Source organism: Chelonoidis abingdonii, chromosome 23, assembly GCF_003597395.2.
Source record: "Chelonoidis abingdonii isolate Lonesome George chromosome 23, CheloAbing_2.0, whole genome shotgun sequence".
Taxonomy (NCBI): domain Eukaryota; kingdom Metazoa; phylum Chordata; order Testudines; family Testudinidae; genus Chelonoidis; species Chelonoidis abingdonii.
Window position 1 is genome coordinate 17,060,402 of NC_133791.1, and position 25,876 is coordinate 17,086,277.

The following is a 25,876-nucleotide window of genomic DNA, read 5'->3' on the forward strand; positions in this document are numbered from 1 at the left end:
AGTGGAGTCTCTCAAAGGTAGGCTGACCTCCCAACCCACATGGCAGGAGGCAGCCTAGCTATAACTGGTCCAGGAAGATGGGTTCTAACACACGTACAGCATATCTACGCTTAAGTGTAGCTATTTCATTTGGGGTGTGACTTTTGTATTTCTGACGTAGCCGTACTGGTGTAAGCCCGAGTGTGAACATGGCGATGTTGGAATGACGGACATCGCTTGTGCCAGGTGTTTGCTGGAGTGATTTCTACTAGCAAACGTGCAGTTTTGTCAGCATGCACTGCACCCCACACTAGCAGCACTCTGCTGATACAGTATGTTGGTATAGCTGTACTGACTAAGCCTTCCCAGTGCAGCCCTGATTTTATGCCAGTCTCCCAAACTGGCATAAGCTGTACCAGTATAAAGCGCTCATAACTATAGAACTGAATCCTTGCTAGCAGGGGTTTGCTGGTTTAACTGTTAACTATCCTGATAGAATTATACTGGGCAAAACCTTCCTAGTGTGGACAAGGCTTGCTCGGTTGAATTCACTGCAGCCGCAGGCTTTAGGAATGCTGAAGAAAACCAGATTTGGTTGCTGCTTTCAGTTTTAAAGGGCCACTGCCAACTTTATTTATTTACTGCTAGTTTTTAAAAAAATTCCAATATCTGGCAGAATCCTCCTATAAATAGTAAGGTTCTGGAACTTAAACGAGAGAGAAATTGTTCAGTTGAGGCCCTGATCCTACAAAGACTTGCACACTGGATCTTGCACCTGTGAAAGGCTTTCTGGATGGTGGCCTGAATAGACAGGAAGCAGTGAAACTGATGATAAAGTTCTGTTGAATGCACTGAGGTAACAGCCTGGAAACAAATCATTACCGGTTTAATAGATTTTTTTTTTTTCATTATGATCTTGTAGTCTGACTTCCTCCATAACCTAGGCCAGAGAATTTACTCGATGAAATTAAACGTGTCCCCTTAAAATCTGAATTTTCTTATGCTGATCAGGGATGCATTGATAATATATGATAAATGACCTCGGGATCAGTGAGCCTTTTTACTTCTGTTACACTGGAAACATCCACTGTGTTTTACATAAATGTACAGAAAACAGGGTTCCTGCCCAAAGCGGAGCTAGTACCCAGGGTCAGATTGGATGCACCGTTCTGCAAAAACTCCTACCTGGAGGTCATGAACCTCAGTCAGAATTTCCTCTTTGCAAGAGGAATCAAAACCAATAATGAACTTAAAAGTTCCCTTTAGAGGAGCTTCATGTGCTGCGTAGAAAACAGCTGGTCAGAGTTATTGTTGGGTTCCGCTCGCCGCCCCACCCATTATACCAACTGACTTTGGCAGAACTGAAATCTTGTAATGAGAAAGGAAATGGTAACCCAAAATATACTACTTCTGTACTTCATAGTGGGTTTCAGTTCTTAGCTTCTGTGAAGCACGTCAGAACAATGATGTGGGAAGGTAAATGATTGGCAGAGATGCCCGTAGCCTTTCATAGAATAGAATATCAGGGTTAGAAGGGACCTCAGGAGGTATCTAATCCAACCCCCTGCTCAGGGCAGGACCAATCCCCAGACAGATTTTTGCCCCAGATCCCTAAGTGGCCCCCTCAAGGATTGAACTCACAACCCTGGGTTTAGCAGGCCGATGCTCCAACCACTGAGCTATCCCTCCCCTTATGGTAACAGACTATGTGCATTAATATTGTTAGGAGAAGGGGACATCGTGAGTGGGAATTTGTCTTTCTGCTGTTCTAAATGAGCCAGTCAAATGCACTTTGACTGAATAAACCGCTAAGTGCTGGTGCAACCCTGAAGGTTCCCCACAATTACATTAATCCCGTCAAGACTGGTGAATCAAGGAATGTGCCTTGTAAGTGATTGGGAGGAATTTGCTCCTCCTGGGGAAGAGAGGAGCTGATAGCACTGGTAGGGACCAACCTTACTAATGACAGGTCCTCTATAAACGTCCCAGGTGGTGCATGACCAATGCTGAGCGGCAGTGCCCAGTCCTGTGGGTGCCGGTGGTGCCAAACAAGGTGGTGGTCTGGGTAAAATCCACTACACATTAGGTGACTCTATATTTGTGCCATTTCTAAGGCAAGAGAGGCCAATAATTCTGCATCAGAAGGTGTTGATCTAGGCTGCCCTGGGGGCTTAATGACAGTGTACGGCGGGAGACCAAGGGTTAGTAGCTTCCTGTAACTGCTCCAGCATGTCTCTGTCCTCCAGACGGCAGGTATCCCTGTTTTACTCACTGGCTGTGATGGCAGTGCCAGCAGAGCTACCTTTGACGGTCTGATAAGCGCAGGGGATTGGGACTTGGACTCCTGGGCTCGCTGGCTAGCTGTGCAAACTGGGCGGGGGGGAATGATGCAGCTTCTCTGGGCCTGTGTTAGCTCATTTGTAAAATGAGGAAATTGCCCCATCGTTCACCGGGGAATTGTGTGAGCTCTGGTCATTGGTAAGAGGCCTTGATCTCCTCTGCTGAGAGCTGCTCCAGAATTGCGAAGGATTAGTCAGTCTCCATGCTAGGAGTGCTGCAGAGGTGATGCACACGGCCCCCTGTACCGTGATGTATAGTTATGGTGTGAGGCCCTAAGAGGAGTGCGGCTCCTATTCCTTGCAAGTGACGTTGCTGAGAAGGTGCCATGGGAGGGGAATGGAGAAGCATTAAACGCCAGGAGGTCCCACCTGTCCAGTTGCGCTGGGCCCTGAGTTTAAAAAAAATAAAAAAAGGGGGGGGGGTACGCCGTGAAGAGCTTGTGGTTTAACTAAGATCCAGATCTTACTGTCTAACGGGCCAGAGTGCATCGCGTGGCTGAGCCGGTTGATCGGCAAACCCATTACGTTAGTGGATCAGTCAAACTAGCGGTGTTGCCAAGTCTTTCGATATTTGGTGTTTTTCTTTAAAGCCCCAGCTCCCGGAGCCCGGGGATTAGGTGAAGACTGTACCTCAGCTTTCGCTTTAGAATAGCTTGTATCCCTTCATGGCTGCAGGAAAAAGCTTGAAAATGAGCCCTGAGTGCACCCTGAAGGTCCAGAAACTGGAAGGCAAGGAACCCCAAATTCATCACTTTTTCAGAAAAAAAACCCATGGGCTGTTTTTTAAAGCCAGCCTCCTGCCTTTTTTGAGGTTTGATTCATAGGTTTTTGAACACTTGGGGTTGACAATACTGAACTTGCTGCTCTGTCTCAATCTTAGTAAGTTTCCTCTCCCTCTCTTCCCCCGACGTAGTGGTTGGTGCTTTTCACTTGGTTGCGCCTGGCAAAAACGTCTGTAGGCCAAGAGTTTCCAAAGTGACTAGTGACTTGAGACAGCAGCCCGGGGGCTGTGTTCTCAGAGGGTGGTGTCACGTTCTGGGGTGCGATTCAGACCAGCCAGAAGTTATCACTGCTTGTTTTATAACCCTGAGTGCCCCCAAATACTTCTGCTACTTGTGGGTCCTTGCCTGGGATGTACACAACCGCCAGCGTTCGCTTCATGTTCTGTACGCTGCACAGCTCTGACTCAACCGTGCTGAATCCAGCAGTTATCACAGACGTATTTTCTTTAGCCTTAGCCGGTGACCCCAACACACCTCCCACCCCAACCTTCCCCAAACCCATGTGCTTGGCAGCTCCCAGTCCCCTCCTTAGTCCAGTGGACTGAGAACATCCATTTATTCCTTTAAGGAGACAAAACTTTACCGAGGTTGTCACACCAGCCGGAGCTGACGTTCACTTTAGCACAGACACAGCCCCCGTTGGNCCCCAACCTTCCCCAAACCCATGTGCTTGGCAGCTCCCAGTCCCCTCCTTAGTCCAGTGGACTGAGAACATCCATTTATTCCTTTAAGGAGACAAAACTTTACCGAGGTTGTCACACCAGCCGGAGCTGACGTTCACTTTAGCACAGACACAGCCCCCGTTGATTTAGATTAATAGTAGAACAATGTTGTTAATGAAAGAAGATCAGATTTGGAGTTCACGGATAAGAGAGAAAGTTAGAAACAGTTGCCAGCAAGTAAAAGTGAAAGCACACAACTAAAAGTCTAAAACTTCAGTCTAGCAAGCTTTGGTTCAACGCTTTGTCCAAGATGGCTTGTCTCACCCACGGTCGTCCTGGGTCGGGATCTCTTCCAAAGATGCTGGTTCCTTTGGCTTCTTAGGTGAAAGGGAGAACTTGGCGTTCTCTGCCCCTTTCTTTTCTAGGCTGTTGACTCTTTGAAATGGGTTCTTCTGAACAGTGCCCTCACAGTTAAGTTCATTCAAGCCATGAGAGAGCCTGCATGGAGTCTGGTAGGGATGGAGGCTTCCTGCTCTCTTCCCCCACTTGGGTTTGCTGAAATGCAAATGGTTCAGTTTCCTGCCATGTTCTTCCCCTGTTGCCGTGATGGAGATGGCTCTGTTCGCTACATGGGTATAAACTGACATAAACACTCATTCCTTTGTTTAGGCGGGCGTGTTTAACAACTTTGCCCAGGCAGGGCTGCTTGGTTTTGGACAAGTAACATCGTACGGGGGAAATTTATAACTTCACGTATAATGTTGCTACATATGCATTTCACTGCGACCTCCCTGACCTGGGTGGTGGTAGTTTTCAAATGAGCCCTGACAAGGTATATTTTTGTACAAAGACTATCACAGCGGTGTGGAGGATGTGAATACCAGGCCCTTTGAGTCGCAAGCGAGTATCAGCATGTTCTGAAAATCCAGGCCTCCTTCATGGGGTCTAAAATTGGGATCCAGACTTCTTAGTCTTGGAAATCTTGGCTGTAGAGAAGTTGAGCTAGGGGCTGTTCATGTGTGTTTGCCTGCATGTTACTCAGCACATCTGCAGCAGGGAACACGTGTTTCTACAGCACAATCTCTAGCCTGTGGTCCAGCGGTTAGGGCAGAATTTGGAAGACCTGAATTCGAGTCCCTGTTCTGCCACAGACTCTCTGGGTGACTGTGGGCAAGTCACTTAATCTCTTTGTGGCTCAGTTCCCCATCAGTACAATGGGGATAATAACTGCTTTGCCTCAGAGTGGTACTGTGAGAGCAAATGTATTACAGCCTTATTGCTTAGATAGCTAGAACATGCTGGATCATTCTAATGGAGATGGGGAAAGGTCTTGTTTTAGCTGGTGAAACTGAGGGGGGAGCCTAGATTTCAGCTCAACCAGCCAGACTGAGGGATAACTCCAACTTGCCCTGTTTGCGCTAAGATTCTGCAGCATGAGAGCAAACATGGTGCAAAACCTCTCACTTTCCCTAGGGTAGACAAGGCCATTGAGTTGTCTGTTTTAGAGGGAGGAAGCGACTGGTTCCTGCAAGGCTCAGATGCAGGATCGCAGTCCTGGTATTGATCTCCTCCTATTCGAGCTGATGGCTGCGTGACGTACAAGACCGGCAGGTGTCGTCTTTCTGCAGCAGATGAGTGGATGTAGTGGGCCCTGGGAATGAAAGGAAACGGCTCATACATCATCATTGTCCTTGTATTTGTCCTGAATGTACGTGTTCTAAACAGCGTGGTGAATTTTGACCTCCAGCTGTAGCTTTCTGTATCTAAGAGTGAAGCCAAATGGCCTGGGAAAAGCTTGAACTGGTACAAAGCTCAGCAGATCAGCTGGCTAACAGTGCTCTGAATTCATTTCTCACCCCCCACAGTGCTCTGCTTCTGCGCTGACTGCCTGCTATACACAGCGTCCGAGTCAGGGTCTTTGTCCTAAGAGCCAAAGCCCTCCCTTGGGTCTGGCCAATGCGCTCACTCTGCAGCCAAGACACCTAGGTTCCACTGGAACAATGAAACCAATTGTGGAGATGCACTGGGTAGTACTTGCCCCTTGAAGCTATTGTTTCAGGCTCTCGCCAGACTCTGGCATCAGGTATGCTTGGTTCCTGTTTTCAAGGTTTTCTTCTTGCCATAAGGGTGAGAGTTGAGATTCTGGAGTACAAAGGAATGAAATACACAGGGTCCTGGCCTTGAGCATATACAGTAGCCCCCAGATCTTTTGCAGAGGCGGAGGGTAGCGTTCAGGCCTGCCCTGCAGGTAATGGTGGTGGTGATTCAGAAGGGGGCACTCATATCTCTGAATCGGTACTGAGCCAGTGTCTCCGTGCTGAGCTGGTGGGCTCTGCTGTAGGACCCATCTTTGGGATAATGCATAGACGAGGTCCCAACCATTTGTTTGTCCAAGATCCCACAGCCCTCTCCTCTCAAGAATTGGCTGAATCGCATCTCTGGTTACTACATTCTGAGTGATCCCTAAACTTCCCCTGGTTAAGATATTCCTCACTCCTCCGCCGGTGTATGTTGCTGGTTAAAACCAGGCCAGGTTCCAGCTGTGAGCTGACACGATAAAGCTGCATCTGGGGGTCTGGATCTTGCAAATACAGTAGAAGAGATTATTCCGACTTGACCAGCAGGGGAGAGATGGTCTTTAAGGCTGTGCCACTGCCACCAGTCCCCCCATCTTGCCCTGCCACCTAACCCAGAACTTCTGTTTGAATAACCCTTCCTATCACCCTGCAGCTGAGGATCTCCAAGCACTTTGCAAACATGAATGGATTAAAGCCTCCCACCCCCAAGGCAAGTATTACCCTCCCCACTTCTGTAAAATAGGGATCTCTCTCCGTGCCTCGGAGTCATTAAAGGTCAGGCAGGAAGCTTGTGTTAGAGCTGGGAACAGAGCCCAGATCCCTTGATTTGCAGCCCTGGGGCTTTAACCACGCAGGCATTCTCCTTCCCCTCTCTGGAGCTGGGTTGCCATTGGAAAGCCCCAGGACCGAGCCCAGCCCTAGGAGTGTGCTGAGCCTACAGCTGCAGGGCACGCTGAGCTCATGGCCATGGGCATGCTCTGTTGGGACCTTCCTTCCCCAGTGGTACTGCGACTTCCTCCCCCACCAACCATGACCCGAACTGCCTCCTGCGTGCCAGCCCTGCCTGGCCAGTCCTCTGATGGGCAACGGTCTCCCCCCTTCTCACTAAACACCTCCCATGTGCCTGACCTCCGCCCAGGTGCACTGTCTGGGCCATGCACCACCAGAGCCCCTGCCCGCAGGTGGCAATCAGCATGTCTTAACCCTGGCCCGCCTTTGGGCAGGTCGTGGAAGAACAAGAAAGAAGCCCGAGAACTAAGCTGCCGAAAAGCAGGTTCTCTGGATCCAGCAACCCCCCATGTGTTCCTGCAGTCATGCCTCCCCTCTGTGGCAGCTGTGGTACTGCATGGAACTCATGAGATCAGCAAACAAAATGACCCTGGTTTATTTTTAAGGAAGGCTTTAAAAAAAAAANCAGTAGCCCCCAGATCTTTTGCAGAGGCGGAGGGTAGCGTTCAGGCCTGCCCTGCAGGTAATGGTGGTGGTGATTCAGAAGGGGGCACTCATATCTCTGAATCGGTACTGAGCCAGTGTCTCCGTGCTGAGCTGGTGGGCTCTGCTGTAGGACCCATCTTTGGGATAATGCATAGACGAGGTCCCAACCATTTGTTTGTCCAAGATCCCACAGCCCTCTCCTCTCAAGAATTGGCTGAATCGCATCTCTGGTTACTACATTCTGAGTGATCCCTAAACTTCCCCTGGTTAAGATATTCCTCACTCCTCCGCCGGTGTATGTTGCTGGTTAAAACCAGGCCAGGTTCCAGCTGTGAGCTGACACGATAAAGCTGCATCTGGGGGTCTGGATCTTGCAAATACAGTAGAAGAGATTATTCCGACTTGACCAGCAGGGGAGAGATGGTCTTTAAGGCTGTGCCACTGCCACCAGTCCCCCCATCTTGCCCTGCCACCTAACCCAGAACTTCTGTTTGAATAACCCTTCCTATCACCCTGCAGCTGAGGATCTCCAAGCACTTTGCAAACATGAATGGATTAAAGCCTCCCACCCCCAAGGCAAGTATTACCCTCCCCACTTCTGTAAAATAGGGATCTCTCTCCGTGCCTCGGAGTCATTAAAGGTCAGGCAGGAAGCTTGTGTTAGAGCTGGGAACAGAGCCCAGATCCCTTGATTTGCAGCCCTGGGGCTTTAACCACGCAGGCATTCTCCTTCCCCTCTCTGGAGCTGGGTTGCCATTGGAAAGCCCCAGGACCGAGCCCAGCCCTAGGAGTGTGCTGAGCCTACAGCTGCAGGGCACGCTGAGCTCATGGCCATGGGCATGCTCTGTTGGGACCTTCCTTCCCCAGTGGTACTGCGACTTCCTCCCCCACCAACCATGACCCGAACTGCCTCCTGCGTGCCAGCCCTGCCTGGCCAGTCCTCTGATGGGCAACGGTCTCCCCCCTTCTCACTAAACACCTCCCATGTGCCTGACCTCCGCCCAGGTGCACTGTCTGGGCCATGCACCACCAGAGCCCCTGCCCGCAGGTGGCAATCAGCATGTCTTAACCCTGGCCCGCCTTTGGGCAGGTCGTGGAAGAACAAGAAAGAAGCCCGAGAACTAAGCTGCCGAAAAGCAGGTTCTCTGGATCCAGCAACCCCCCATGTGTTCCTGCAGTCATGCCTCCCCTCTGTGGCAGCTGTGGTACTGCATGGAACTCATGAGATCAGCAAACAAAATGACCCTGGTTTATTTTTAAGGAAGGCTTTAAAAAAAAAAGTCCCGTTGCAGCGATCCGAGTTTCCAGTATCGACCAGCGCAGAACAGTTTCTCGCACATGCGCTCCCTACGTTCTCCTGCTCGGTCCTTGATGCGAGAGCAAAGGGGAAGTAAGTTACAGGCAGAAGGTCACATATGGTGTACGTAGTATTGCAGGAAACCCCAAGCAACTGCGGGCCGTTTGTGAAACATCCTTAAGTAACAGCAGCTGCTTCTGTTAAAGTGCCGACTCCGTCCGCAGCTATTCTTGGGGCTGGCAGATGTGCGTTTCCATGTGACAGCTAGCCAGTTATTCCTTCCAAAGGGTCTAAATCTCTTCAGTGATCATTGTCTGAGGCTCATTTGCTTGTGAAACATCTGCCGGGGAGGTTCCTGCAAAGTGCCCCTGGAGCCTTCAGAATCCTGGGCCATGTAGAATCGGACCCTGGCCACTCTGCTGCTTCCATCGTTACCTATAAGCCTTTGCTGTGATCCTTGTCTGGCCTGTACCTAACTACGGCCTGCAGCCAGAGGCTTGGGGGTGTTGATCTAGGTGAAGGGCTCTAGGTTCTGGGGGTGTTAATTCAACACTTCCCTTTGCCTAGCATCGGGCAATCTGCTTTGAAGCGCCCCCTGCCCAGGAATCCGGAGTCCAGGACTGCAGAGTTAAACCTTTTACTCTCATCTCCTGCCCTAATTAACTTGAGGGGAGTTTCCCCTCACTCCAGGCCTGGCCCTGGTTGGTGACTAGGTTATCTAAAGGACCACCCAGTGCGAACAGCAATGAGATGAGTCTGGCTTAATATCGTTAAAACTCCTGCAGCTATAACGAATAGCTGGGCGATGCTCTGATCCTTTCTAATCCAGAGGCATTGACTGATTGTGCAGCTACACCAAGTCTGGAGGCATCACGGGGCCTATTCTCCTTAAGATCGACGTGCTGTCTGTTACTGTAAGGATCTGTGTGACGATTAGGCTGAGACCCAGATACAGTGTGGTCCTGTCTTACTGGTAGAGCTGAGTGCTGAACCAGGGCCAGGACAGCTGGGATTTCCCAGGGCTTCTTATTTTGCCCAAAGCTTTGGTGCCGTTCGGGGACAGGGTTTAAAGTCGTGTCTGTGCAGCAAAGCAGAACTGACCAGCGTGGCTAAGGTGGTGGTTTCAGCCTTGTGTGCACTAGGGGAGTCTTACAACAATTCCCCCCATTATTATCTCAGAATCTGCCGCAACATAGGGTGCTCGTTGAGTAATACACGGCGTGGGCTTTTCTCATAGACCAAGCTGCCCAGGAGAGGGCACCCTGCTTCTGAAACAAACGGGGATTCTGGCTTCTCTGGCGCTTTATCTTCCACTTGTGGGAAGGGAGAGACCTTGGTTTAAAGTCTCCGCTGAGCCTCAGCAAGTAGGTTGGAAGGACTAGTTTGTAATCGGAGGGCTCATGCTGTGTGACCCACGAAAAGGAATGGGGAGGGGGGCGAGAGAGCCTCTTTGCTCTCCAGGCAGGCTGCACACGCTGGGTTACACAGTGGGTAGGGAAAGCGGGCTGCACCCTGCACAGGAGTAAATGAGCGGATAGGGCCTTCGCTCCGCCTACCCAGCATAGCAGTCCCTGCAGCAGAGCTGGTGTGGCGTGGGAAGTGAGCACTGCAGGGGAAAGGAGGGACACGGCTTAGTACCCCCCACTCCAGAGCAAGTGGGAAGCAGACACCGAATGATTATTTATATTGCAGTAGGGCCTAGGAGCACTAGCCACGGAGCAGGCCCCCGTTGTGCTAGAGGCTGTACGAACACAGAACAAAATGACGCTGCCTGCCCCAAAGAGCTGCTGACTTGTGACCGAGAGTCCTAGGCCACTCCGGCTGCATGCTGCCCTTTGCGCTGGGCAGATCGTCAGTGGCGGTCAGTTTATCCCTCCACCCACGGAGGCCAGGAACACTAAATTCTATGGTAAGGCAGACAGAGAAAGGGAGAGTTAAACATTTGCTGGGTTGCCTGTATCAGCCGCAGCCGTCCTCTTTGGACTGTTCCTTACCTGATAAGGAGACGGGAACGTGCTGAAATAACTTTATTGCTTTCTGTCTCGGCTCCTGCCTTGGTTAGGTTTGAAAACGAGGAGGTTTGGGACTTTATGACTTCCTGCTAAGCTGTCAAGGATCTGACCACGTAGCGCCCGCACCTGGGGTCCGCGTTCATGTAAGATGTTCAGACAAAGGGGTGGCATGGCTAGAAGCAAAGGCCCAAGAAGCTGAATTCATAGCCCTGCTGGTAGAGAAATACTCCCTGCACACACAGCACTCCCCTAAGTACTGCTTGGTAATTACGGGCCCCAACGGAGTTGTCTGAGCGTCTTGCCAGCCATCGACTTTATTCTTTGCATCCCCCCCCCCCCCGCCCCGCGTGAGATGGGAGTTTTATTATCCCATTTACAGAAGGTGAAGCCGACTTATGGCGAGCGCAGGGGCCAGATTTTTAAAGGTATTTAGGTGCCTCCGTATCTTTAAAAATTTGGCCCTCGGTGACTTGCCAGAGGTCACACAGGAGGTCAGTGGCAGAGCCAGGAGCTGAACCCAGGTCTTGCACCCTGCCCCGCCCCATGTCTGGTGCTGTTACCCCACAGCCCCTTTCCTCCTTGTTCCTTTGACTCAGAAACACAGGCCTCTTCCAGCTATGCTAAGGAAGCGTTTCTGGTACGTTTCATTGCGTGTGAATGTGCTGCTGGAGAAGAGCCTGATCTCTCTCATGCATTCATGTATCCCTCCTTTTCTCCCCCCATTCCCACTGCACCCTGATTTTCCACCTCTCTGCACACAGGGCATGGGGCGACCGAATCGGGGACACCCGAGAGAGCTTGCTGCATAAACAACCCAACCAGACAATGGGCATTGCTAACCTGCGGGGGTTGCTGCTCACCCTCCAGCTGAAATTTGTGCTTTTTTTCATCCCTTTGTGATAGGGTGCAGCTGGTGCTTCAGTCATCCCGACAATGCTGCGTTTTGTTTGGTCTCCCACAAAGGAGGGCTGCTGATAGCAAGCCCAGCCCTTTACATTCTCCCTTAAAAAGCAAGAGCTGGATGCATCTCACCTCTCCTGCCTACTCCTGGCTCTCCCCATTTCCAGCAACAATTGGAAACAGGGTCATTCCCCTTGGGTGATCACATGGCAGCAGGTGCAGTCACGGGTACAAGGACTTCCAGCTGAGCAAAGATCATCTGGCCTGGATTGGGAGAGGAGGGGGAGCTCGAGTGTTAACGTGTTTTTAAAAAAAGAGAGAATAGAGTGACTTTTATTTTAAATTAGGGTGCTTTAAAAACCATTTAGCTGGCACGCCCGCATGTGGATGCCCGAGCCTAAAGGCTAATCTTGTGTTTAGAGCCTGGGAGTGTGGAGATCTGGATTCTATTTCCAGATGACCATCACCTCCCTCTCTGTGCCTTAATTTTCCTGTCAGTAAAATCTATTTTAGGTCCTATGCAGCCTCCATGACTGTAGAATCTGAGCATCTCGTGATCTTGAATGGATTTATTGTCTCCAGCAGTGTCATTTGACCATGGGTTATTGGACTTGAGGCGGGAGTCTCCTGGGTGGAATTCTCTGGCCTGGGTTGTACAAGAGATCAGACTGGATGATCATAATGGTGTTCCCTCTGGCCTTAAATCTAGGACTCCCTTAGACAACCCCCCCACCAAGGCTTTTGCCTCCTTGCCCATGTGCTGCTAAACCTCCCCTCCGTCTGTGTATATTTAGTCCTCACTGCTTTGAGCGGAAGAGTCTGAACATGGCAGTTTAAGCTGCAGTGAACCTGCATTAGATTCCCTCTTGGACTAGTTCTTCCTGATAGTGTGCAGGAATGACCGGGCCCTGTGACCTTGGTGGGCTGGCTTTTCTGCAGGTATAAGGATATTCTTCCTGCAGAACAGGCTTTCTGAGGTGGAGCTGCTTCTGTCACCTGTAGAGCCAATGCACAGACCTGAGCTGGTAGCAGAAGTAGGCCGTTGTCCGCTACGTGGGCCCACGGCTAGGGAGAGATGGCTCACACGCCTTGCAAGTGTTACACGTGCAAAGTCACCAGTGTTCAGACTCTGGGCCCTACCTTGTGCACACTGCTAGGGATGAGTCAGTGGGGCAGATTCCCCACTGGCACGAAACCAGGAAGCATTTGCAGGGGCCGGCCCAAGGGTTTGTATCCACTGACTGGGGATTTTGCACTTCCCTGGGCGAGGCTGCTGCTGTAACTGGGAACCAGTCTGGGTGCGCTCTGGTCGCTCAGTGCAGTGAAATGCCTGGGATACTTAAAGCGATTGCTATGGGCAGCCAGTCACTTCATAAAGGCAGGGTCTTTAGTGCCTTTTCCCTGTATTCATAGAACCGTACAACTGGGAGGGTCTTCGAGAGGCCATCTAGTCCAGTCGCCTGCACTCATGACAGGACTGAGTCTTCTGCCATCCCTGACAGGTGTTTGTCCAGCCGGCTCTTAAAAATCTCCAATGATGCAGATTCCACAACCTCCCTTGGCAATTTATTCCAGTGCTTCACCACCCTGACAGTTAGGAAAAACTTCCCAATGTCCAGCCTAAACCTCCCTTGCTGATATTTAAATTTCTTGTCCTATCCTCAGAGGTTAAGGAGAACAATTTTTCTTCCTCCTCCTTGTAACAACCTTTTACGTACTTGAAAACTGTTCTCATGTCCCCTCTCAGTCTTCTCTTTTCCAGACTAAACAAACCCAAGTTTTTCAATCTTCCCTCCTACGTCGTGTCTTCTAGACCGTTAATCGTTTTTGTTGCTCTTCTCTGGACTTTCTCCAATTTGTCCCCATCTTCCCTGAAATGTGACGCCCAGAACTGGACACAGCACTCAGCGGAGGCATAATCAGTGCAGAGTAGAGTGGAAGAATTACTTCTTGTATCTTGCTTACAACATATAGGTGCTGGGAGCAACCAAGGAGAAAAATTAGCGGGTGCTTAGCACCTGCCGGCAGCCAAGCTTCCCCTTCTCTCCACTCCCAGCACCTCTCCCCTGCTGGTGGCCCATTGATCACTCCTCCCCCTCCCTCCCAGCGCCTCCTGTCTGCCACAAACAGCTGTCTGGAGGCATGCAGGTTGGTTCCTGGAGGGACAGAGGTGGGGCAGGGAAGGGGTGGAGTGGGGCTGGGGGCTGGGGCAGAGAGGGAATCAAGCACCCCCCATCCCATCCCTCCGTAGAGGGGAAGTCAGCGCCTATGCTCTTGCTAATAGAGTCCAGATGTTTTGCCTTTTTTTTTTTTTTCTTTTTCTTTTTTTTGCTACAGGGTTTTGCTGTTGACTCATATGTAGCTTGTGATCCACTCTGACCCCCGGATCCCTTTCTGCAGCACTGCTTCCTAGGCAGTCACATTGTAGAGAACAATCCCACGCTGGCAGGGAGATGCGCTAGATCTCAAACGCAACAAGCGTCTCTGCTGGAAGGGTCAGATTTCTAGCCTGAAATCAGTGCCTAGGTAGGGCACTGATTGCTGCTGGACAGGTTCTGCACACGCACAGCTGGAGGCACGTTGCAGCTTCCCTGCATATTACACCTTTGAGATCAAAGAGCCCTGTGCCTCCTGCCTCCTCTCCTTTCCCAGGCTGTAATTAGGCAGGCTGTCAATCACGTGCCATTGTTATGGGCTCCCTTGGCTGTGGCTAACAGAGAAGTTCTGATTATTAGATTATAATCCACAGCCACTCACATGGCTCTTTGAACGCACAAATGACTGGCAAGGGTGGAGGGGGGAAGTGGTGACGTGGAAGGGGGTGAGGATCTCCCTTCCCTTGGGCTGTGTTTGGGCAGGAGGTGTGGTTGCTTTGTTTCTTACTGGTAGTGCAGGTCTCTGAGGCGGAGCATTATTACCCACCCCCATTCCTCCCCCCCACCCCACCCCAAATGCCCAGCTGTTACCTGTCCTACAGCAGACCTGTCCCTGTGAGGCAGGGCTGTGATTTACCTGCAAGAGAACAGGAAATAACCTTGGAAAGGGGGAATCAGCACCTGCTTTGAAACAGGTAAGCCGCCAGGAAATCCTCTCTAGAAGGAAGGCAGCTGGCATGAGAGGGGGAGGTCAAAATGCAGGTATGCCGGTTTTGCAGATAGCAGTGACTTGAAGCGTGAAGCTGTTACTCTAGAGATGCAGCCAAAGAAAAATCATCTGGCTGTGGACTTCTGTGGCCTGGATTTCTCAGTTCTGTTGAAATGAAAGGCCTAAAGCAGTGGTTCCCAGACTGGGGTTCATGAATCCCTGGGGGTTCATGAAGTGTTACGGGGGTTCTCAGGAAAAAATTCCCTAATGGCAGATAGAGCTGTCCCTAGGGACTCGGGCAGCACGGGGCCAGCAGCCTGGAGCCCCTGGACTTCAAAGAGCTAAGCAGATCAAAGCAAGCATATCTATCACACTGAGGAGATTGAAACTTCAAGATTCCTTATAAGAAATTGAAAGGGAGGTGGATATTTTTGCTGTTTTTAAAATTAAATAGGCAGCTAGTCATGTTGTTCATAATTTAAAAAACAAGTTTAAGCTTTGTTGTGACGTGCGTTGTTTGCCTGGACTGCTCAAGACCTGAATGCTTGTGTAAGAGGAACAATTTTGAGTTGGCTTCTTAAATACCTTCGTGCTGTTTCACATCTGATACTCCTTGATGAAACATAGGAGCCTTGTCTTCTAACAGGCTTCGTCAAAGTGATACAAGCTACGAAAGTGAGATCTTAGAAGAGTGTTACCATTTTCATAATGTAATAAAATTACTGTAATGAAATAATAATTAATAGTAAACAGTGTGTAATAAGCATGTCATAAAAACAAATTTTACATTTCCAAGATCACGGCTTTTATCATTTATACTCAGGTAAAGGAGGAAGTCCCTGGAAATATTCACAGTTAGGAGGGGGTTTGTGAGACTTGATATTTTAGTGAAAGAGGTTCACAGGTTGTTAAAGTTTGGGCACCACTGGCCTAAAGGGACCCAGTCAGATACTGAAACAAAGCTCCTTATCTTGCCAACACCATCTTTTTAAAAGGAAAAGACATTTTAAAATGCTAATGTGCTTCTTGCTGTTTATGTGGAGAGACACAGACAGCAAATTCACCACTTCCTCATTCCTTTGGGTGGGTCAGGTTCTAGTTAGTTTCATTTGCGATTTCACCTGCATTAGCTGCAATATTTGGGTTGCAAAGGCAGCTAGGGAAGGCTTGTGTTTAAAACAACCCCTTTCTCTCCCTCTTCCTCCCCCCCCCCTTTTAAATGACAACAGTGGTTTTTCTGTTGATCTTAGGTTTTCAGAATACAATCATAGAACCAAAAGGTTGGAAGAGACCGCAAGGGTCATCCAGTCTAACCCCCTGCCAAGATGCAGGATTTGTTCTGTCTAAACCATCCATGACAGATGGTTTCAACCTTGTGTTCATCCATCTTATATGCATAGCTGACCTGCCAGAAATGCATGGCTGGCAGACCCCCTCGTTCCATGGCGTTTGGCTGATAACTAACAGATCTGGAGCATGCAGTTAACCCAGCTCTCTCCCAGGCTTTTCACAAACTTTCTGGAGTCCTGCCTGTGAGGTCTGACTTTATTTGATGAAACTGTTACTCAGACTTGTTCCCTGTGAATTGGCGACATAGCCAGTAGGAGATGTTTGTAGTGAAACAGCAGGAATGTGGAACAAACCCAACTGGGTGGTGTGAGTGCAGAAAGCGACCAGCTAGTTTCCCCTTGGGAGGCAAGGTCTTATCAAAGAGCTCAGGACCAGATTTCCAAGTGCCCAGCACCCACAACTGGGGCTGGATCTTCAAGTATGCCCAGCATCTAATGTGAAAATCGTGCCACTTATTGTGGTGCCTAAATGGGAGCTGAGTCCTGTTGTTAGATTTTTATCAGCTGCCCCTCTGAATTTTAATCAGGCTTCGTCTACATAGAAACTTCAAAGCGCTGTCAGGGGCACACATGAGTGTTGGGAGAGCTCCTGGTAATCCACCTCCGCAAGGGGGATAGCTCCGAGTGCTCCTGTCCATGCTAGTGCTTTCAAGCGCTCAAGCTTGCTGCGCTCAGGGGGGTGATTTTTCCCACATCCTGCAGCCAGTGAGTTAGAGTGGTGTAAAAGGTAAGTGTAGACAACCCTTCAGTTGTAAGCTCCCTTAGAACAGACTTCTCGCCATGGGATGTGTGAGGCCTGGCGGCAGTTGTCTGCAACACACCTTTGCTGTTGCTGGGGGGAGGGATAGCTCAATGGTTTGAGCATTGGCCTGCTAAACCCAGGGTTGTGAGTTCAGTCCTTGAGGTGGCCACTTAGGGATCTGGGGAAAATATCTGTCTGAGGATTGGCCCTGCTTTGAGCAGGGGGTTGGACTAGATATCTCCGGAGGTCCCTTCCAACCTTGATATTCAATGAGAAGGTAGAGGCGCGCACGGGCAGGCACACAATATAAAGGTGGGACCTATTTGTGAGATGGTTCCACTTCAGATATTCAACAGAACACCTCTCTCCCTAGAAAATCTGTATCTGTTGTTATCAAAGCTGACCAGTGGATTTAGCTGCCTGGACACCTCTGACAGGAATGGCTCAGATCCCCCTGTCATTGCTGAGATGCTAAACTGTCCGTATCTTGGTGCTGCCATGATAAACCCTAAACTCGAGTTTGTCTACCTGGGTTGAGAGGCCGGCCCCCAGCTGGAGGGGAGATAAACCCTTAGGGCCATTTTCTGATACCCTTTTTCATGCTGAATAGCACTATCCTTCCTGAATAGTTCACCTGAAATCAATGGGGCTGCTTTCGGAGCAAGGTACAGTTCTGTGTATCAGTGTCTGGCCCTTTAGTTCCCTTTCAGTTGTATCCGCCTGCCCCTCAAACTGGGTCTCAATCTTCTAATGCACCAAAGACCCAAGCGCAATACGACAAATGAGACCTTGCACCCGTGTAAGCTCAAAGATGAACATAAGAATGGCCGTAGTGGGTCAGACCAAAGGTCCATCCAGCCCAGTATCCTGTCGGCCAACAGTGGCCAATGCCAGGCACCCCAGAGAGAGTGAACCTAACAGGCAGTGATCAAGTGATCTCTCTCCTGCATCCATCTCCACCCTCCGGCAAACAGAGGCTAGGAACACCATTCCTTACCCATCCTGGCTAACAGCCATTAATGGACTTAACCTCCATGAAATTATCCAGTTCTCTTTGCTTCTTAGTCTTTCCCTTCCGCCTTCTTCTGAGCCTGCTCCAGAATCAGCAACCTCACACTGCAGGTCCCCATGGCCCAACTTTCGTTCTGTCTTCACGGTGTATTGGTCTGTCCTGGGTACAAAAGGGGAAAGTGCCTCTCTGAGGGCCATGCTGTGTAATTAAACAAGGATGCTAGAGTTCAAGGCTGCTGCCTCGTGGCCTCCCCACATGCTCCATTTAAAGATGGGTCTTAAAGCCAGGTGAGGGGGGGCAAATCCCCCCTCCAAACTGCTCAGCCTGCTAAACACCACAATGCGGGTCTTACTCTGTTCATTTGCTGCTCATGCAAAGAGAAGGGAGAGGGGCACACGCACATGCACGCCATATAGATGTAGGACCTCTTTGGAAGATGGTTTCCACTTCAGAAATATGACGGAACGCCCTCTCCCTTGAAAGGCCCTTTTCCCCTCGCAGCTGCCGACGCTGTCTGGGTTTGTGTGAACACAGTGAGCAAACAGCCAGCAACAGGAACGTCTTCAGGGAGCGCGCGGATGGCTCGCGGTTTGCAAATAAGCACTAGGATGGGTTTGAAAGCCATCAGCATGTTCAGTGGAGAACAGGTCACAGCTGCCCCTTCCCTGATGGAGCTGCTGGCACCAGCATCGCTCTGTGACTCGGGTTACTGCTCTTGACACTCCAGAAGTCTGAAGACACCAAATCCAGCCTCTGTCTTAGATTGATCCGTTGCTATCTAGGGCTGGCTGTCCATCACCTTGGCCCTTTGGCCTTTTGTACATAACCCTCTAGATCAAACCCCCTCTTGTTTTACTCTGCCTCCTCCTTGAGAAGCTGTCCACGTGCTCAGGGTTTAGCTGATCGGCCATAGGGGTCGGGAAGGAATTTTCCTCCAGGGCAGATTGGCAGAAGCCCTGGGGAGTTTTCGCCTTCCTCTGCAGCGTGGGGCACGGGTCACTTGCTGGAAGATTCTCTGCATGTTGAAGTCTTTAAACCATGATTTGAGGACTTCAGAGGCTCAGACACAGGTTTGTTACAGGAGTGGATGGGTGAGATTCTGTAGCCTGCATTGTGCAGGAGGTCAGACTAGATGATCATAGTGGTCCCTTTGGACCTTTAAGTCTTTGATTCTATGTGGCAGTTTTGCTTGCCCGCACCAGCTCTGATATAGCTGCTGACTAAGGCCTGGTCTAAGCAGCAAAAAGTCTCGCACTCCTCTAGCTATTATAGCTACGCCAGCAAAGCCTCAGTGTAGACACAGCTTCTGCCAGCGTAGCTAATGTCGTCTGGGGAGGCAACGTGCCTACGCGGACAGAAACACCCCTCCTGTTGGCACACGCTGCATCTAAACTAGGGACTCTCTAGCACAGGCTCTGTAATGTAGACACGGCTTTAGCCTGGCCTCCCCGTGTGCTGGCCTCTACACAGCACCGTCCTAGCGCTATCTCCGTGTGTTGAATTTCATGATCCTGGGTGGTAACTCTGTCCGCAGCTTTCCTGGCCCGAAGTGCCTTGTAAGAGACCCACAACCGTGCTGGAATAGTGTGTCTGGATGGCTCTGCTTTCTTTCTCGGGCTAGTTACTCACTGAAAGCTGTTGCTGTTGGAGTTGTAAAGATAGCAGGCTGGGTTTCCTTGTTTTTAAGTGAAAGAGGCAGTGGAAAAGAGAGGGTGGAAGAAGATAATCGCATCAGGAGGACATCAGTATATTAAAGGCTGCTGTGTCTTTGTTCCTTTGGGGCCGGAATTCATGTCGGTCTCATTCAGAAAAACTGTGACAAGCTGTGGAGGCCCGGTACAGCCATAAACAAGGAGAGAACAAGTGCAAAGATTTCATGCCGCTCTGCGGACACCGGATCCATTACTGCACAGTCTTGAGAACTGATTCGGCCGTTGAATCCTTGTGGTCTGACAGTCTTGGCTTCTATGCTGTGCTCATCTGTCACTGGGAGGACAGTGTGACGCAAATGCTCTTAGCAAGGCATCTTGTTCTTGTCAGAGCAGGGGACCTGGGATCCAGCTCCTGAGTGCCAGTCCTGCTGTACCACTGACTTCTTGGGGGATCATGGGCAAGTCTCTTAGGCCTTCTGTGCCTCGGTTTCTTCATCTGTAGAAACTTTCCTGCCTCATGGTGCATCTGGGGGATGACTGTAAAGCTGTGTATTGGCACTAGCTGTTCATAGTGTCTTGTGTGTGTGTGTGTGTGCGCGCGCGTATGTGTAACAACATACATACACAATATGCAGCTGTGTTTTATATAGTATCTTCTAAACACTTTATAAAGTTACATGGTCACAAATCGGGGAGAGAGGGTGTGTAAAAATGTGGAGCGGAGCAGGGGACTGAAATGATTTGAAGCGTCGCTGGAGGCAGAGATGGCAGGAGATGCAATGGAGAAAGCTCTTGCAATGAAAGTGCTGAGAACATGAGGGCAAAGAGGTGGAGGATGGTTCATAGAAGCCTTTTATTTTTTTTAAAAAGGCCATCTTGACTTGAACCCCCAGATGAACGGGAAGCCAGTGCTGTTTGCACAGAGCTGACGAGCTAAACGCAGTGCAGAAGAGCAGAGGTGTGGACATAGCAAGCGACTGAAGGCAGGTCTGCACTACAGATTCACACCGGTAGTGCGTCTAGTGAAGACGCTCCCAGCCAATGGGAGAGAGCTCTCCTGTCGGTGGAATAACGCCACCTGCGTGAGAGGCGGTGACTGTGTCAGCGCAAGACGCTCACCTGTTGACCTAACGCTGCCTGCACTAGAGGGGAGGTCGGTATAGTGACATTGCTCAGGTGTGTGAATTTTTCTGACCCCTCAGCGACGTAGTTACACTGCAGTAAGTGCGTCGTGAAGACCAGCGGTTCTCAGCCAGGGCTCCGCAGGCTGAGTTCAGAGGGCAGCGGGGCTCTGAGCCTGAAGTGTGTAGCCCTGAGCCCTGGCGCCGCCCGGAGCAGAGCCAAGGGGAGCCTTGAGATGTAGAGCTCCCCCACCTGGGTCTAAAGCCCTGAGCACCGGCACCTCCTAAGGAGCTAACGTCAGGAATGGAGCCATGGGGCTGAAGCCCCGAACCCCGGTGCCCCCGCCGGGTCTAAAGCCCAGAGCTCCGGTGGCTCCTGTGGGGCTGAAGCTGGGAGCGGAGCTGCAGGAGCCGTGGGGCTCCCCTGGAGTTTAAAGTCCTGAGCCCTGGAGAGCTGAAGCCCTGAGCTCTCCACCCACCCAGAGCCCTAAGTTCTCTTCACCTCATGGCTGAAGCCCCAGTCCCCTGCCTGGTGGCTGAAATCCAGAGCCCTGAGGCCCTGCACGTCGGACCTGAAGCCCTGAGCCTCGCAGGGCTAAAGCCCCGTTCCCCTCCCCCCCACACTCAGTGGCTGAAGCCAGGAGCCCCAAGATCCCCAGCTGAGCCCTGGAGTTTTTATAGTATGTTGAGGGGGGGGGTGGTCCTCAGAAGGAAAAAGGTAGAGAACCTCTGGTGTAGACCAAACTTGAGTGCGAGTATTGCCCCCTCCGCCTGTGGTTAGAGACAGCCCTTGTGCAAACAGCATAGCTACTGAGCATACAGAGAAAACGGATGTGGTAGAAGAGAAATCCTGGCTTCGAAGCCGGTGGTTTCAGCTAACTAGAGCTGTTTGGAAAATGCTCTGTATTGTACACGCATGAATCTCCTTTGAAATTTGTCATACAAGCTTTTTAGTTTCTCGACAAAAGCAGACTTGCATGAGTGTGTGTGTGTGTGTGTGTCCGTGCGCACGCGTGTTTCCTCTTTTTCTTTTTCTCTCCCCTTCCCACCCATCTCAGAAAAGGGGGAAGGAGAATGAAGTTTTCATTTTTGTTTTAATAAAAGCAAACAGAAAATTTCAACCAAAATGTAAATTTTTATCCTAAACTTTTTTTTTTCCATTTAAGTCAAAAAATGTTTTGGATGAAAAATGTTCTCTGGTAGCTGGGTTTATGTCCGGAGGCTGGCGTCTGGCTTCTGCTGAATGAATCCCATTGCTGGCCCTCATAATCATCACCATTCCTACCCCACCGAGGGCAGAGTTTAATTCCCTGATACCTGAGCAGCTCTTTGAAAATCCTTGGCTGACAGGTGTTAGAGAAACACTAATGATTGCTTTGCTGTTGCACTAGGTTTTAAAGGCGTTGTCTGCCTCTGTGCTGATGGCTGGTTTTCTATGTCGTTTCTAAAGCCAGATGAGATCTCTGTGATCACAGCATGACCTGTAGAACTCAGGCCAGAGGGCTTCCTTGAAATAATTCCTATTTGAACTAGGAAAGCATCCAGCCTTGATTAAAAATGTTTTAAAAGCTTTGTCGTCATTGCATTTGCTTTCATTGTGTATTTGTCTCTGTGAAAAGTCCTTGCTTAATGCCACCTGCTGCTGTGAAAGGGAGGCACCCGGAATGGGAATAAAACAATTAAAGAAACGTGCTTATGGGCAAAACTGGGGCAGCCAGGGGAGTGGTGACTAGAGAAGTGGCTTTGAAGTGAAACACTCCTTTGGACAGGTCTCGGCAAGGCCAGGAGCCCGGGCAAACCAGCATGTCCTGCTGCCTTTCCCACGTAGATGTTAGATCGCCTTCCTGCCCAAAGGCAGGGGTACGTGGCCTTGCAGACGTGGTGAATAAAGCCCCTGTGCCCTGATGCTGCGTTGCTAGTCAGGATCAGGTGTTGGTATCGTTCATGAGCAGAGCTGGCTCAATGGCGCAGCGATGGATTCCTGAATGTTCTCTTGCATCCCAGGCTGATTTGTTTAGGCGTCATTGGGTGTTCGATTTTCATCCCTCTGTTTTGAGGGGTTGTATTACTGCGGTGATGGGCAGCATCTGAGCACCTGCTATGTAAATTGAATAATAACAGTGGACTGGGTAATCTGTGGGGCTTCTCCCCTTTCAGGGTCAAAACTGCTTGGAAGAGACTTTTTTTTTTTTTTATTTTTTGGTGGGTTTGGGATTTGGCTTTCAAAATTTATTTCTTTTTTTAGAAGTCAGTGATTCATCTGAAGTTTCTTGCTTGTTCCTCGCTTGTTACTCATTTGTTAATATATGCAATGGTGGGGTAGCTGTGTCGCTGCAATCGAGTTGCAGAAATAGTACCGGTGGCTAAAGGTGTGTCTGCAGTACGGTCAGGTGGGATTGTAGCATGTGTGGCCATACCCCAGCTAGCTTTAATCTACTTGCCTCGATTAACAAGAGCAGCGAAGCTGCATCAGCATGGACATCAGCACAGGTTGGCCTTCCGAGTATGTACCCAGGGTCCCACGCGGGCTGTGTCACGGCTTCACTGCTGTTGGTACTCATGCTAGTTAGATCAACATGTGCTACAATCCCCTTTTCCAGTTGCAGGATGGACATACCCTTAGACAACCAATCGGATAGTGAAAACAGGCTTCAAAGCTAACAGTTCTCCCATTTGTGGGCTGTAACTATTTCTCACAGCTGTTCCCTGGGTGCTGTGACCGCTGTCTGCCTCGCGTGTCACCAGCCTCCATGGGGAGCTCCCTTGTGGTCACCATTCCCCTCAGTCAGACCTGGGTGCTTCCCAAGACCCCTCACATGGCTGGCTCTGGAGGCACCGGCGGAGAATCGCTGCTCTAAGCCATTAGCAGGATCAGGGCTGCCGAGAGCAGGTTCAGGCCCTGGTGAAAAAATTTTTTCAGGCCCCCCGGCAAGGGCAGACCAGCTAAACAGGGGCAGGGAAGCTCGGCCCCCTTCCGGACCGCCAGGCCCCAGTAATTTGTACCGGCTTCCTCTTCTCCCCCCCCCTCCCCCCCCCCCCCGCGCCGTCAGAGCCCTGAGCGGATCACAAATGCAGCTGTTGGATCCACTGCGCAGCTCCTGCTGTAACTGACTTTTCTGTTCTGTAAAACAGGAAATACGACCCATCCATCAAGTAACATGGTGTTTCCTCTGTTTGCATCGCAGATAGCAGGACAGTTGGTGGGAACCATCCACTTCTAACGGGACACTTTCTGCAGGGCCCTGTAAATCCTCGCATGGTACGTAGGAGGATTTTTGGGGCGGGCAATACAAGGACATTTGGCAGACGGATCCATGAAAATACTGTCAGTGGTTATTTTGCAAGCCAAAAATGAGAGGGAGTCTTTGCAAATGAAATGGCCTCAGGTGGGGTTATTCTCACCGCTGGGGGCTCTTTCGTAGGTAGGCGTACAGCTGGTAGCCAGGGGAGCTGGTTTCAGAGGGCGATGGTGGAGTTCCAAAATTTTCCCTGCATGTGTGCATGAGGGTGGTTCAGTTGAGAACACTGTGTTGTGTGATGTGTGACACAGGCGTTGGCTGCACAAGAGAACTCCTGGATTGGCTGCATCTGGTCGGTTCTGATGCCTGCTCTGCTCCTCGCGGCTGCTCTCGCATGCGCTTCATCGGGTCAACCTGATCAACCTGATTTATTCAGCCGTTTGCCGTTTGGCCCTAGGAACACGGTGCGTCCACTCCGAGTCGTACTAGCCGCGTCGTGCCACCCCTGGCGTGTTGGCTTGAGCCGGATGTAAGGCTCTGGTCTATGCCAGTGAATTCGATAGGCAAGGCTTCCCAGTCTTTTAGTGGATACTGCATCTGGCCAGTGTTTCACAAACTGGTCTTGGATGTTTTGTTTCCTGCCAAAGCAGCTTTGCTCCATGTTAATCCTGTTTTCGCATCCAGTCCATCAGTGCCAGGAAGTTGAGTGACTTAAAGTCTTTTTATCAGAGGGGTTGGTATTCTTTTAAGTAAAACAATATCCCACTAATGATGGAGCAGCAACCTCTGAGCGCACACCCAGCCTCCATCACCCACTTGTTGATTTTCAGACCATTACCTGTGTGAGTTTGTACCCAGGACTGCCCACCTCCAGCTGGAAGCGGAGTCCCCCGGGGTGATAGAACGTCTGCAAAGTTTTCTCTTCCTCCCAGTTCCCAGCTGGTAAAACAGTCTTCCTCTTTCTGCCGTGATTGCCAGCACGAGGAGTTATACATCAGTTAAGCAGCTGTGTGCAAGCTCACTGTCCTTGCGATGACCTGAGCAAATCGGTCTCATTCTCTCCCTTTTACGTCCCCTGTTGTTGTGTGCTGTGTCTAATCGTCTTTACACCTTAAACTGTCAGTGCCTGTTGTGAAGTAGGGGCAGCTGTGTTGTTTTGTGCGATATGTGCCTGGCACTGGTGGGTGGTTCTGTGTCCGCGGTGGACCTGGGGTTGTCTACATGCGGTAAGCGGGAAACAATCATATATAATCATAATATGGACGAGGTCTCTGTAATTAATAGCCCTATTTGAGCTGTATGGCAATCTTCTCTGGTTTCTATATACTTTTCTTCAATGTGTTTCCAGTCTATGCACCGATGAGTGGGCTGTAGCCCACAAAGCTTATGCTTCATCCAAGTGGTTAGTCTCTAAGGTGCCACAAAGTACTCTGTTCTTATTTACAATCATATAATTCATCTGGAGTTGTCTAGTTTTAAATGTCCGTCGTGGCCTGTGTTGCTCTCATCACTACTGTGAATCAGAGGCAATTGACCTCTCTCCTATCAGGTGTATGAATCGGAGCAAAGGTAGGAGGAAGATTTGATTTGGTGGGCTCTCCATCACTTTCAGATCTTTAGAGAGGAGAAAAGTGGGAGTTTGCTTAAAAGATCTTGCTCCTCTGATCGCCTGATTATGGGGCGTGTTATGGCCGAGGAATGCTGGTTTGAATCTCTCATTGGTCGCTGGAGTGCACTGGGAGGTCCGGCTAGAGCAGGGCTTCCAACCTGTTTTACCAATTCGTGGGCCACATCCGATGACACTACCTGTATGGCCTCTGCAGGATGTTCTGGGTCACAGCCTGCTGTGCTCGATTGGGCCCCGGGTGTGTGAGATAGCTCCTGGGGGGTAGAGACAACAGCAATGGTTCCCCTCTCTGGCCCTCGGACACTCTGTGGCAATCCCCCATTTGCATGGTAAACGGGTTGAATTGCCGGAGAGATGGTGGATGTGATTATATTCCCCAGTTCACACACTCTAAGCTACAGCAAGCACCTGGGAACAAGTGTCAACCCATGGTCCAGTGGGGCCAGTTGTGTGGACTTGTCAGCCATTTAGTCAGCTGCTTTTAAGGTGACCCTATGCTCCAATGAGCAGGCCACTACGCATGGAGGGTTGATGAGTCTATCATGCGATGCCTTCGTACTTGAGAGC

General features: G+C 50.3%; 1 protein-coding gene across 6 annotated transcripts in view; it reads left to right on the forward strand.

The window, feature by feature from the left end:
• ATP13A2 (ATPase cation transporting 13A2) overlaps positions 1 to 25,876 on the forward strand; it is an 82,654-nt gene that overhangs the window by 4,687 nt on the left and 52,091 nt on the right. The window contains exon 1 of one of the 6 annotated variants that reach the window (XR_012654758.1): positions 5,610 to 5,845. The exons of 1 other annotated variant lie outside the window; for it this stretch is intronic. The gene's annotated coding sequence lies outside the window, so the exon portion shown is untranslated. Of the gene's footprint in view, positions 1 to 5,609; positions 5,846 to 13,616; positions 13,632 to 20,197; positions 20,499 to 25,876 lie in introns of those variants that run through there. 4 more of the 6 variants (XM_032787571.2, XM_032787572.2, XM_075060166.1 and 1 more) reach the window with 4 other exon arrangements.